Here is a 12188-nt window from a genome sequence, read left to right on the forward strand (position 1 = left end):
CCTTATACTTTCAAAACTGGCAAAGATACGTCCATAGTTACTATTGAATTTGAAAAGAAAGTCATTAGAGTCAATTTAACTGTAACCTTAAAATTGACACCTGACCTACTTTTCACCATGAACTGAACTTTGCATATTTTCATTCCCTTTTATCTCCAAAACTGGCAGAGACAGGTCCATAGTTACTATTGAACTTGAATAGGAAGTCATACCGGCAATCTAATTGTGACCTTAAAATTGACCTTTGAGCTACCGTCCTAATATTATGTATGTATTCCCACTAACGGTGATAGGAAGTCATACCGGCAATCTAATTGTGATAGGTGCTGTCGTACTGTTGTTAATGCACATGACCTGGGTTTTGGTGGTGCTGATGGCAAGTCCCGCTTGTGCAGCAAAGCTACTCAGACAACATCCATGCAGAAATGCTGAAAGCTGATGTTGGCATGGCCACAAACTTGCTGACTGACCTCTTCAGTACCATCTGGGAGAAGGACACGATACCAGACGATTGGACAAAGGGTCTCATTGTAAAGCTCCCCAAGAAAGGCAACCTCCACGAATGTGACAACTGGCGTGGGATCACTCTCCTATCCATCCCCAGCAAGATCTTCTGTCGAGTTCTGCTGAAGCGTATTGACCGAGCCATTGACTCCAGACTCAGAGAGGAGCAAGCAGGTTTCCGGAAAGGCAGGGGATGCATTGACCAGATCTTCGCCCTGCGCAACATCATCGAGCAGTGCCTGGAGTGGAACACGCCTCTTTACATCAACTTTGTCGACTTCAAGAAAGCCTTTGACAGTGTGCACCGGGAGACATTGTGGAAAATACTGCTGTCATATGGTGTACCACCTAAAATTACCACTCTAATCAGCGTGTTTTACAACCACTTCCAATGTAGTGTTATCTTGGACAATACCCTGACGGAGTGGTTCCCAGTGGATTCAGGTGTACGTCAAGGCTGTATCTTGTCCCCAATTCTCTTCCTTGTAACCATCGACTGGGTCATGAGGAAAACAACATCCGACAAACCCAGAGGCATCCAATGGACTCTTCTATCCCAGCTAGAAGACCTTGACTTTGCTGATGACCTTGCCCTCCTGTCCTCCAAACACAGCCATCTCCAGGAGAAGACTGACCGTCTGAGTAGCTTTGCTGCACAAGCGGGACTTGCCATCAGCACCACCAAAACCCAGGTCATGTGCATTAACAACAGTACGACAGCACCTATCACCGTTAGTGGGAAACCACTTGAGTCTGTCAATGACTTCACATATCTGGGCAGTCTAATCAGCAAAGGCAACGGGGCTCAGAAGGACATCAGGGCAAGACTTGGCAAGGCCCAGAGTTCATTCGCTAGACTCCGCACAATCTGGAAGTCAGAGCAGTACAGCTTACACACCAAAGTCCATCTTTACAACAGCAATGTGAAGTCTGTTCTGCTCTACGGGTCTGAATGTTGGAGAGTTACAAAGTCTGACATGAGCAGAGTAGAGTCCTTCCATAACAGGTGTCTCCGCAGGATCTGCCGCATATTCTGGCCAAATAAGATCTCCAATCATGACCTGTACATACTGACAGGGAGCCAGAGTATTGTAGGGCAGATCAAGCGACGGCGATTTAAATGGCTCGGCCATGTACTTAGGATGGACGAGAACAGAGTACCAAAGGTAGCTCTGAGATGGACACCACCCGGAAAAAGAAAGAGAGGAAGGCCCAAGACCACCTGGCGCCGAACAATGATGGCAGAGCTGAGGGAGGGGGACCTTACATGGGGACAGGCCCAGCACGTAGCCAGAGACAGGGCCAAATGGAAAGAAGTGACTGTGGCCTTATGTCCCACGCGGGACGAAGAGCAATGATGATGATGATACATTTATTCCGTCAACCATAAGAAGTTTAGATGCAATTATAACGACAGAAAATACAATAGAGGGAGTGTGATAATGATAGGGTCGCTAAACGAATTTGACGGAAAATAGTGACTAGCCTAATCCCCTGGTCGCCTGGGTAGGCACGCCCCCCTTGGAGTACTTATGTAAACAAAAGGTCTTCTATAGAAAACTATTCTTTTGTTCAACAGCTTTGCGCGTGCAGCGGATTATATTTGTAGTGACACTATATAGCTAACTGTAGTTTACTCTACGTTGCCTGTTTTGTAACGATATAAGAGGTTTCAGTCTTGCTACCCTGCTGTACAGTCTCCGAGCATGTAACCGACGCCTAGCAATTTTCACAGACACATTCTTATGTGTGAAATTGTTCCACTGTGTTGTCAACTGACAAGCAGTGTCGAACTTTGACAACCTGGACATCAAAATCAGTCGTCGGTCTTCACGGCCAGTATTTTTTCTTGGACGACCCATCAGAGGCAATTTGTCTCTTGATCCAGTGTTTCTATACCGAGACCAGACCCTCTGCACGGTTCTGACTAAACAATTCAATTGTATCGATATTCTGACATTGCTTATATTCCGCCTCTTCAGGTTAATAACTTGCACCTATAACCGTTAGATATTTGCCTGTATCTTGCCATATTGGAGGAAGACAGGAATAGCATTTGCTGTACATGTACAAGACCAACAATACAATTCCATGGTATAGCGGTTTTATACTCATTAGTCACATTATAAGTAGATCAGGCATTATAAGGACCCACGATCTGCCTACTTTTATTACTCTGAGTTAGGGGGTGGCACTTCTTTTGTCCAGTGTGTGTAGTAGCTAAAGTACACTGTATATCAAACCTCAGTCCAAAGTATGAAAGGTTTAAAGTCATGATAACTCTTCGTTTTGGCCAAAAATTGGATTTTCCTGGAGTACACAGCAATTTTCCTGTACTTACCAATGGTCAGCGACCCTATTCCTGCATTCAAAGTTAGTCCAGGTTTTTTTTCCTAATCGTTTGGTTTTTTTGTTAAAATCTCTTAAGATTTATAACAATAAACATAGATTTATAACAATAGATTTATTAACAATGCATAGTCATGCGATATCGAGCGATAGTTTCTGGTGACCTACTAAAAACCGCGGGAAAAGCAGACAACAACAATGCTATATAACATTAATATAAAATTTATAAGATATATTTGTCTTATTGCTCAAATTGCATTTATTTCTACAATGTGTGCAATTCTGGGCTTTCGTTATCAGACGCACTGTACAAAAACTTACGTCTGCATATCCCACCAACGCGTTTGGCGCCAGAAGTTATTTTCGTCTCGTATGAACGCGAGTATCTGCGTGACACCCTTACGTGAACACTGAAAAGCGGAGTACAATAATTAACTTTCTTAAACTTAGTCATAAAAGGGATTATGAACTTCTTTGTCTTAAAATCAATTCATTTCGAATTTAAAAGAAGCCGTTTTTTTTAAGGAGGCATGGGAGGGGGAGACATAGTTAACCTCTGGTGATTCATTAAAGCTGGGTAGTGTTTAACTTTCAAATATGTAAAGCATATGTCATAAAAACACTATAATAAATTTTTTGTTACAATTTGTAACATTTGTTCATTTATATAGCAGGGCGAAGTTAACGCCAATGGTAAATAGTAACTAATACCGTAATCCTTCTTGTCCATTTATTTCAATCGTATCAAAACGTTTGATACACAATGTTCATAGATGTCATAATTTTGTCGATGTATTGATACCATATTTGTACAAAGTGGGTTAACATGAGTTAGGCAACAACCAGTATGAAAATCAACTGTCTTTTTAAGTGAGGCAAGACAACCTCTTCACTCTGATTATAACCTTGATAAAGAGATTATGTTACAAGGCAAAGGAGTTGTGTAAAGTTCTATCAACTCGTGTGTGAAAACAACACATTCTCGGTCACTTTTACAAGACAATGGAGGCGAGCAAGTAGAGTAATTGCAAGTGATGTGCACGAACCTAGCATGTTTAAATTCTTGAATTTCTAATTTGTAAAATCTTTCATACACGTGTAACCGAGTGTTTTTTTTTTTTTTTTTTTTTTTTTTGTATTTTATAGCATGGCAACAAAGTTGATTAGTTTTTCAATAGTTAACGTTTATTCAGTTCAATTATGGCATATAAAGTCATATGTAATAAAATGACATATAAAATGAATGGCATATATAAGGCCCCCTGAAAAAGTACAAAGAGTATATTTTAATAAGGCCTATTTCATAAAGCTACATACATACATACTGAAACTGAACGTGAGACAAATATCGGTATCATAAGACAACTACTAGTGCTTACTCTGTAACAACAAGATAGTGCTTGTATTCTCTTATATAATGTTATCTTTTATAATGAATAACTCTGAATATGATACATTATAAGTAAATACTAACCCTGACAGACAAATTAGGAAAAAAGCCTAGAGCACAACACACGTGTCTCTTCGTCTCTCCACACACAGTGAATGAATACTAAGGTCGAATTCACCGCGTGACTTCCGGAGTTACCAGAAATTACGTATATTCATGAGTGTCTTATCACTTGTCACATTCTCCCCTCCTAATTGTTTTGTCGTCCCAGACAAAATAATTGTTACAGTAATTACTTATAAAAAGTTTGCATAAGCTTGTCTAAAACTATATATACCATAATCAAAACAACAATAAACCATTATATATAATAACTACTATTTACATGACACCAGTATCTCACTCAATTATAACTATTCTTTACTCTCTTTAATCAAATACTTAAACCAAAGCTTACATCATTTAAGTTATCAGAGACATCCAACGTACATTAACATAGTAAGTATAATGCATCTTATAAGAACTCTCTCTCTACTTAAACCTTAGCCTACACAACATACTTGATAAAAGTTATCAGAGACATCCAATGTACATTAACATAGTAAGTATAATGCATCTTACAAGAACTATCTCTACTTTATCACTAACCTGTACAATCAAGTTATCAACTTTATACTATCTAATCACCCTCTTAATACTAAAGTCTTATACTTAACTAATTAACATTCCGATAGAAGCCGACGGGTTGATCATCGAGGATCTTAAAGCCGAGCAAAGGAAGGAATTTCCCGCGGAAATCGATGAGGCTAAAGATGAGGAATCAGATTACGAAGTCTTTGAAGGCTTACTATATTCAACATGCGCCCCGTCTCAATATGAGCCAGACTATCCGCGTTTATTATTACCTTTGCGATTTCGAGATCAGGTTATTTCGAATTGTCACAAAAACGTGGGTCATGTGGGAATTTTCAAAACAATGGCTCGAATTAAGGAGGCGTATGTGTGGAAAGGGATGAAAAAGGAAGTGACGCGCTGGATAAAACGATGCCCCACATGTTTAGTCCATAAAAGCAAACCAGACAGGCCGAGGCTAGGTGAAATGCCTATGCCAGCCTACCCACACTTAAACTACCTAATATATACTAACTTATCACCCTCCTCATACTGGAGTCTTATACTTAAATACACTTAAACTATTAACTAAGTAATCACTATCCTAATACTGGAGTCCTATTACTTAAAAACACCTAAACTATCAACTACATACTAAGTAATCACCCTCCTAATACTGGAGTATTATTACTTTGTAAAAAAAAAATATAACTACAACTATACCAGCTTAGCTGTCCTGAAAAATACCTAAGCATAATTACACATGTACTTAAGTTTTTCTCAACATTAATTGTAAAAATAATTTTTGAGTCTCTACTAAATCCTGTAATGAATCAGACCCTTATGATTTTTTATTCTCAGTACCCTGAAAATCTAAATGTCCATCAGTCTGAGTAGATATTGTTTTACACTCTACAGATTGCTCTACACAAACACTTTTAGGCAATTTATTGATATTTGAATGCTTTCCTGCTGTTCTTCGCGTACTTCTCCTTAATACAGCTATTTCATTACGAAGTTGATCCAATGACATGTTACTAAAATCCATTTCAGCATTTTGGTCACATTCCTGTACATTTGGTTCAGGATTTGATTTTCTTAACACATGAACTTCATATTCCTCATTTTCATCACTTTCATCAGAATCTGAATCATTTTTGTACACACGTTGCACATTTTGACATGACTGACCAGTCTCAACTTCACTGCTTTCCTCTTTCTGGACCCTATCTAAGACTAACTCATGAGCATCCATCAATGCATCACGGTGAATTGTTCTCTCAGGCCCTGTTCCATTGACACGTTTCACTTTGTACACTCTTCCCTCAGTATCCACACAGTCAATAACAATATATGGCTCTGCTTCCCACTTGTCTTGAATTTTATTCCTTCCCATTACATGGAAATTTTTCACAAAAACCTGGCTTCCAAGCACCAAAGGTCTGCTTTTTGCTTTCACTTTGCTTCTTTCATGGCGTTTAGTAGCTTCATTTTCTGTATATTTCAAAGCCATTCGGTATGCTTCCCGCAGGCGTTTCTGGTGACCAACAATCCAATCATTCACTTCTTCCCCTACTGTCTCCCCTCCTGGAATACTTGATTTTAAAAGAAAATCAATGGGCAATCTTGTCTCTCTCCCAAACATTAAATAATAGGGAGAATACTTCGTAGTTGTATGAGGAGTACAGTTATATGAGCATACTAATTCTGGTAAATACTCTGGCCAACGTTTTTTCTGTTCTTGTTGTAGAGTTCTTAAACGGTCGTGTAATGTTCTATTAAAGCACTCAGCTTGAGAATTTCCCTGCGGATGATACGGTGTTGTTCTGCTTTTTACAATGCCATAAATTCCACACAATTCCTTTATCAATGCACTTTCAAAGTTACGTCCTTGATCACTATGAATACGATCTGGAGCACCAAATCTATGGAACGCCATCCACGCAAAAAATCAGACTTGCAATTTAATAGCCAAATGACATTCTAACAGCCTACAAGAAATCTAACAGTGGTCAAATCAATCTAATAGCCAACTCATAAAATTAAACAGTGTTAAAAAATCTAATAGCCAACTCATAAAATTTAACAGCGTTAAAAAATCTTACTCCCAACTCATAATCTTACAGCCAACTTCTCAAAACAGCCAAGTCAGCATCTAACGCTAGAGGTCACTGCTGTCACGGGTTTATCCGTGGACGGCGCGTAAAGTGATGACGTCATTTAAATATGAATGTAACTCCCAGTGCTTGTAATATATTCTCTTTTCTGTATATGAACATGTAACATAAAGATAATCTCCCAAGTACGCATGTGTTTGTCCTAATTGAATATTTTATGTGGTTTTGATATTAATCTCGAATTAATTTAGCGTGAAAATGTAAGAGCAAATTAAGCATCAGTATATATAGAATTATTTCCCCATTGTTTTGGTCTCTTTACCATATTTTTATTTTATAATAAAAATCTTTTGTTTGTTTTATCTTGTTCTATATATTAAATCACTTATAAATATATGTTTCTAAAAGAATCATTTTAAATAGAACGTTCACTGTCATCCCATCGGTGATTGTAATGCGATGAAAGTTGGACTTGTATTACCATCGTAGTAAAACGTGAGACTAGTGACCCAGATTATGCATTAGGTGAAACTGGGTCACAGTTTTGATTCATGCATATGCAGATTACGTCTAATTGCGTCCTATGATAGGACAATGCGTCCTAGGCACCACCATGTTTTACCCTACGCGATGTAACCTTGCATTACTTAGTGCGGGGGTTTGAAACTGAACACCGTTTTCTTGTGCATCTTTCGAGAAGGAACTCCACGGATTCCGGTGGCAAAATACTCTTTCATATTAGTTCTGATTCGACCTTCCATCCACGTAATGTGGATGTTAAACAACATCTCTCAGGCTCCAGATGATGTCATCACTTTACGCGCCGTCCACGGATAGACCCGTGACAGCAGTGACCTCTAGCGTTAGATGCTGACTTGGCTGTTTTGAGAAGTTGGCTGTAAGATTATGAGTTGGCTGTAAGATTTTTTAATGCTGTTAAATTTTATGATTTGGCTATTAGATTTTTTATCACTGGTTAATTTTATGGGTTGGCTATTAGGTTATTTTGACCACTGTTAGATTTCTTGTAGGCTGTTAGAATGCCATTTGGCTATTAAATTGCAAGTCTGATTTTTTGCGTGGATGGCGTTACATACAAATCGAACAAACCATTCCTTAACTAAAATCTTAGCTACAGTTTTTGCTTTCTGATCACGTGTGGGGATAACCTGAGTATACTTTGTAAATACATCTGTCATAACTAATACATTTTCAAGACCAGAACTACTTGGTTCTAACATCGTGAAATCTATAGCTAACACTTCTAAGGGACGCTTTTCAATTATTGAACCCAAAGACGTTTTCACACTTTTTCCTTTAGCAACTACACAACGCTGACAATTTTCACAATAGTCTTTCACTTCTTTTCCCATGCAAGGCCAAAAACAACGAGATTCCAATATTTGTAAAGTTTTCTCACTCGACTGATGACCCATATTATCATGTACTGCTTTCAAAACAACAGTTTTTAAAACTTCTGGTAACAAAACTTGACATGCAACTACATTGTTATGCACCTTGGTTCTATATAATATTCCATTCACTTCTTTCAATCTACTCCAGTCTCTGAGAATTCTGTTCACTTTCTTAGTTTCTTTACGCATCTGTCGGACAGTTGGCTTTCCATGTCTCCAATATTTGAGAACTCCAATTGTGTTGTCGGTTTCCTGGTATTTTTTCATATCTTCACTATCAATTGCAGAAAAAGTACTAGTGGATGAATGGTTTTCTTGAATCCTTATGTTTTTATCTATACTGGCAGTCTGTGCAATCAGTTTTCGTGGAAGTAAAGTACCATAATGTCTAAAAAATGCATTTTCAGCTTGCTCATTCCACTGTACTTCTTCAAACCGAACAGAATGAGGTTCTGCGTCTGTAATGTCTTTTCTACTCAATGCATCTGCTACCACGTTGGTTTTTCCTGATCTGTACTTTATCTGTAATCTAAAATTGGCTAGCTCGGCAACCCATCTTGTCTCTGTCGCTCCAAGTTTTGCGGATGACTGTATATATGCAAGTGGATTATTATCTGTGTACACAACACAGTTTGCACCAATTAGATAGTCTCTGAATTTCTCTGTAACAGCCCACTTCAAAGCACACAGTTCTAGCTTCATAGCACCATAACTCCCACTTTTCTCAGCTGGACGTAAGGATCTACTGGCATAACTAATTACAACAATTTTTCCATTCTGTTCTTGAGATAGTACAGCTCCAAGACCCATACCGCTAGCATCTATTTCTAGTATATATGGTTTTGTAAAGTCTGGATACCCTAGCAGTGGCACATGAGTTAATGCATGTTTCAGTTTCTGAAATGATTCCATACACTGTGAATCCCATTTCCAAGCAGTAGTAAACTTCACAATCTTGCTTGATTTCTGTGATGATTTTGTTCCTCCAGTAAGTTTATGCAACGGCCCGGCGATTTTAGCAAAGTTTGGAACAAATCGTCTGTAATAGCTGCACACACCAAGGAACTGTGACAGTTGCTTCTCATTTTTTGGAGTGGTCCAGTTTTTTATTGCAGATATTTTACTAGGATCTGGTTCCACACCATCTCCTGACACAATATGACCCAAGTAACGTAGCTTCTTATGTAACAGCTGACACTTGCTAGGCTTGACCTTGAGGTTTTCTTCTTGTAACCTTTGTAAAACTATCTCAAGTCTCTCTAATGTTTCTTCTACTGTAGACCCAAACACTAAAATATCATCAAGATATATCAGCACACTTTTAAAATTTATGTCACCAAACAATTGATCCATCAATCGCATGAAAGTCGCTGGTGCTCCACAAAGACCAAAACTCATTCGAGTAAACTCAAAAAGACCACCTGTCCCTGACCTAAATGCTGTTTTGGGAATATCATTTTCATTTATTGGTACCTGATAATACCCATGAGCTAAATCAAGAGAACAGTAATATTTTGAACCACGTAATACATCTAAAGCCTCTTCAATTCTTGGCAGAGGGTATGCATCATGATGTGTTTTTGCATTAAGTTCCCTGTAATCAACACACATTCGAAGTTCACCTGTTTTCTTACGTACCAATACAATTGGAGCAGCATAAGGACTATGTGAGTCTCTGATAATACCTCTTTCCTTCCATTGCTTCAAATACTGTCTCAATTCTTCCCATTGCTGAGGAGGAACTCTTCTATGTGGAATACGGACTGGTACATCATCTTTGGTCCTTATGTAATGTTTCACTTTCCGGCATAAACCAATGTCATCATCATTCTTGCTAAAAACAGTATCATATTTTACAATTAAGTCAATCAGCAGTCTTTTACTTTTCTCATCAAGTGTCATACCAACATCCATTTTCTGTAATAACTGTTCTGTAGTGGCCTTGGCATTTTGAGTTAACACATCACACATCTCAGATTGAACAACTAAATTGTCACCTACAGCATCAAAGCAATTTATGGGTTGTATCTTAGCTATCTGTGTACGAGGTTTCAAATAAATATCTGTATCACTGGTATTTGCTATTGGGCATGGTACAATTCCTTCTTGATTAACAGCTACACAGGTTGTGCCAATCATTAAACCACGAGGCAAAGTTAGACTTTCCATTTCTTCTATAACCGCATAATAAAACTGACCATTACCTGCTTGGCTTACAGTTGCTGGTACCACTTGGACTGAGCTTGCTGGTATAAGTATGGGTTGATTCCCTGCAATCTTGACTTTACTTTCTTGTAAACGGTTTGTGTACGCCACATTTTCTTCATAAAGTGACAGCACTGCTACCCATTCGTCTGAGTGATTCTTCAAAATAGACTTGTACCCTTCTCCAAAGTACTGTTTAACATGGCGGAAGACATTAGATCCGATTACCCCAGGCACCTGTATTTTCCGTTTCTCCACAGGAGTATCAGTAGGATCTTTCACTACAAGGAAACCTACATTGGGAATAACATGATTATTGATCTGTAAAGCAGTTTCAATGTATCCAAGGTATGGTATATCAGCACCTTGTGTACTAGAAATGTTTATCAAACATGAAACGTCAATCAAATGTACGCTGGGTAAGTTTTGTCTGTACCACCTTTCTGTGACTGTTGCTTGCGCTCCTGTGTCCAATAAACACTGAGTACTACATCCATTAATGCTAACCACAGTTTCTGGACATTTTCCAACTATCTTAGTTAAAAACCCATTTAAAAATCCTGATTTTGTGGACAGTTTCTAATTAAATGTTCTTCTGAACCACACTTGAAACATTTCCTCACCTCAGATTGTCTACCATATCGGTTGCTACCGGTATGTCGACCTCTACCTCTAATTTGACCTCTACCTCTTACTTCTCTTTTCATGTCACGCTGACCTTGAAATTGCCCTCTCATTAACTCATTTATTTGTTGCTGTTGCTGCAAAATTTGTTTAGATTGCTGAGCTATTTGTTTATTTTGTTCTTGGACTAATTTTAAAATTTCATTATTTTGTACCGCAGACTCTTGGAGAGTACCTGTTTCTTTCTGACTCTGATCACTCCTACCAATCCAGTCAATTGCTCTATCTCTAAGATAAAAAAATGACAACCTTGGTTGTTCTAAATTTAGTCTTCTTAACTCCCTTTTTAAACTGTTATCTCTAACACATTCCGCAAATCTACCTTTCAGTTTATTATTTCTGTCAACCAAGAATTCTTCCCTGATAACACAAAATTCATCAAAAAGTTCAACCAATTTTAGTGAACATGAAAGCAGATCGTCTTTACTACCTTGTTTGTACTCATAAAAACGTTGCTGAAGAACAGGAAGTATGTCACCATCCCCGAAAACTTTTATTAAAATTTCAAAAATTTTCTCTGGGTTTGTGCTAATTTCTATCCCTCTACCAATGATTTCTTTTCTAGCTTTACCAGCCAAATTACTAACAATGAAAACGGCAGCTTCTTCTCTATCTTTAAATTTTCTGGTATTGAGGTGAGCTTTTATATCTTGTACCCATTCTTTTATTTCTACATCATCAGGAGATGAAGGCTTATCTTTAAAACATGCTATTCTTCTTGAAATCCAATGGGATTTTCCCTCGCAGGTTTGAACCCTGCTCGCAGCGCCAAATGTAACCGAGTGTTTTTTGTATTTTATAGCATGGCAACAAAGTTGATTAGTTTTTCTTTACTCTCTGCCATTTATATTCAAACCAACTAACAACATGCAATATTCTAACTCAGTTGACTGATGTAATATTAAACTAAAC

Source organism: Lingula anatina, chromosome 8 (assembly GCF_051362555.1).
Source record: "Lingula anatina isolate TDL-2025a chromosome 8, LinAna3.0, whole genome shotgun sequence".
Lineage (NCBI taxonomy): Eukaryota > Metazoa > Brachiopoda > Lingulata > Lingulida > Lingulidae > Lingula > Lingula anatina.